Raw genomic sequence first — 3,116 nt, 5'->3', positions numbered from 1 at the left:
TATATATTAGTCTATGCCACTCTCTCACTTCATCCCAGCTTACGCTTCCCCGTCCCCGTGTCCTCAGGTCCATTCTCTACATCTGCATCTTTATTCCTGTTCTGCCTCTAGGTTCTTCATAACCATTTTTTTTTTTTTTAGATTCCATATTTATGTGTTAGCATACGGTATTTGTTTTTCTCTTTCTGACTTACTTCAGTTTGTATGACAGATTCTAGGTCCATCCACCTCGCTACAAATAACTCAATTTCGTTTCTTTTTATGGCTGAGTAATATTCCATTGTATATATGTACAAAAATATGGAATGCTTCACGAATTTGCGTGTCATCCTTGCACAGGGGCCATGCTAATCTTCTTTGTATCATTTCAATTTTAGTATATGTGCTGTCAAAGCGAGCACTTTCAGGCTCTTTAAGTCCTAACTGTCTTCAGACAACAACAAAAATGTTTAAGTAAACTTTTTATTTTGAAATAATTTTTTAATTACAGAAGTTTGCAAAATAGTATAGAGTTCCCATGTATCCTTCATCCAGTTTCCCCTGTTGATTACATCTTGCCTAACCTTTTTACATTTGTCAAAACCAATAAGTTAACATTGAAATAATGCTATTAAGCGATCTACAGACTTTATTCAGATTTCTTCAGGTTTTTCAGGATGTCCTTTCTCTGCTCTAATACCCAATCCAGGTACTGCATTGTGTTTAGTTGTCATGTCTGTAACACCATCTGTAACCATTTTATCAGTCTTTATTATTTGTTTTTCACAACCTTGATAGTTTTGAAGAGTACTAGTCAGGCATTTTGTAAAGGATCTCTCAGTTTGGGTTTGTCTGGTGTTTTCTCATGAATAGAGCACAAAGTACCATTCTCATTACATCATATCAGGGGGTACGTGTTATGAACTAAATGCTTGTATCACTCCCCGCCCCCCCCCCCCACCAAATTCATGTGTTGAAGCCCTAACCGCCAATGTGATGGTATTTGGAGGTGAGGCCTTTGGGAGGGAATTAGGTTTAGATGAGGGAGGTGCCCTTATGATGAGATTAGTGCCTGTGTAAGACTAAACAACAGAGAGCTTGTTTCCTCACCCTCTCTCTACCATGTGAGAACAAATTGAGAAGGTGGTCGTCTGCAAGCTAGGAAGAGAGCTCTCACCAGGAACTGCATCTGCCATCACCTTGATCTTGGTCTTCCAGCCTCCAGAACTGTGAGAAATAAATGTCTGTTTAAGCCACACAGTCTGTGTTTCTGTTTTTGTTTTTGTACAACAGCCTGAATTAAGACAGTACATGATGTCAACGTGATTATTACTGGTGATGTTAACTGTGATCATTTAGTTAAAAGTAGTGTCTGTCAGATTTCTCCACTGTAAGGTTAGTGTTTTTCCCTTTCTGTACTATATTCGTTGGAAGTGGGTCTCTAAGAACAACCCACACTCATGGAGCATTAAGGTCCACATTCATGGAGAATTAGGGAAAAGTGTTTACTTGCCTAACTTGAAATTCTTCTGTATGGAAGATTTGTCCCTCGAACAGATTTTTACTTTTGTTTTGATTAAACCAGTGTTTCCATTTCTTCTCAGTGAAAGCTAATTTGTTGTGGCTGCTTCTTAAGTCTGCTGCATTTCTTAAAAAAAAAAAAAAGTACATATATATATATATAGAGAGAGAGAGAGAGAGGAAGAGAGAGAGAGAGAAAATGATTAACAGTGATTATCTCTGACATCTGTGACAAATGGGATTATATATATACATGTATTTGGGGGGGTTCCATTTTCTACAGTCCTGTACCATTTGCATATTTTATAATAAGCATGTATTTTATTTTATAATCAGTAAAAAAAACAATGATACTTTCTCCATTTTGTAAAAATAGCAGAAAAAAACATTTTTGTTCCAATGATCTATGACTATGTCTCAGTGAAGGGAAAAATCGAGTTTACCATCTGGATTATTTAGCCCTCCGAATTACGTCTTTTCCTATAAATTGCATTTTTGGATGTTTGAGGCACAGGGAGCTGCACTCTTGGGTTAGTATGCATGATGCCAAAAAACTGGGGGTCTGTTGTTCCAATTCTGGACCCACTCTTTCTGGCTGAGTGATCTTGACCAGTACCTATTTCTCTATGCCTCTGTTTTCTTGTGAGAAAGTGGAGGTAATCATTATACCCACCCCAGGGGTTGTTGTGAGGAATAAACGAGATAATGAATGTGTAATACTTTGTATAGTGCCTCACCCACAGAATGCTTAACTCATGTTAACTATGATTATTATTAGAGGCCAAGTGTAGGCTCAGAGGGGAGTCAGTCTTGAGCTTAGTCATTCTGGATCCTTCTCTTTACTGTATCTCCCTTTAGAATCCTGCTTATTGTCATGGTTCTTTCAGATCTAATTTTCTCTATAATTTGGGTTGCTAAGCAATAGTGCGATTTTCCACATTGGCCAAGCTTTATAAATATGTAAGTGAAATAACGGAGCCAGGAACAGGTCCAGGTCTAGGGGCTTGCTTTGCACTCTTTGTTCTGTAACAGTGGAGTTTTTTCTTCTTTTTAATCAAATAAACAAGCAGCCAACGCACTTCAGTCTCACCATTATCTCTCCTAGTCGGGAATTAGGTCTGATCCCCCAAGGGCCTGGAGCTGAGCCCAGTAGCTGGAGGTGTCAGGCTATGGTGACCGAGGATGCTGAAGCATCTGAACTCAGCAGGTGCCAGGACGGATGACGCCCCATGTGCGCATTAGCGCAAGGCACCAGGGGACCAACCCAGTGCCACGTGTGTTGAAAAGCAGTGAACACCCTCTGCAATGTGATCAGCTGATTACTTCAATGGGAGCTTGTTTCGTTCCTATTATGGAGACTAATCATGTGTTGTTTGGATGTGTTAGACATTCCAGCTCCAATAAAGACATCAGTGACCATGAATACATGAAATGTGTTTGCATTTCCAAGTAGTGGGTTGAAATGTTATCATTTTCTATTTCTCCATCTGTGTCTCATTATCCTGAAGCAGCTCCTTCCCTGTTTGCTGGATTCTAGGCCCAGGGTTTCATTCAAATGAACCAGTTTTCAGACAGCAAAATGAAAGGAAAATTGAATAGTTTCATTCATTTCCAAC

At 39.2% G+C, this 3,116-nt stretch overlaps 1 non-coding gene across 1 annotated transcript; it reads right to left on the bottom strand.

Moving 5' to 3' along the window:
• Nucleotides 1–294: 294 nt before the first annotated feature.
• On the bottom strand, nt 295–401 carry LOC117309310 (U6 spliceosomal RNA). The gene has a single exon (XR_004523597.1). It is a non-coding gene; the product is annotated as a U6 spliceosomal RNA (small nuclear RNA).
• Nucleotides 402–3,116: the final 2,715 nt, after the last annotated feature.

Source organism: Tursiops truncatus, chromosome 19, assembly GCF_011762595.2.
Source record: "Tursiops truncatus isolate mTurTru1 chromosome 19, mTurTru1.mat.Y, whole genome shotgun sequence".
Lineage (NCBI taxonomy): Eukaryota > Metazoa > Chordata > Mammalia > Artiodactyla > Delphinidae > Tursiops > Tursiops truncatus.
Note: the sequence above shows the minus strand (reverse complement) of the source record. Positions and strands in the feature narration are given on the sequence as shown.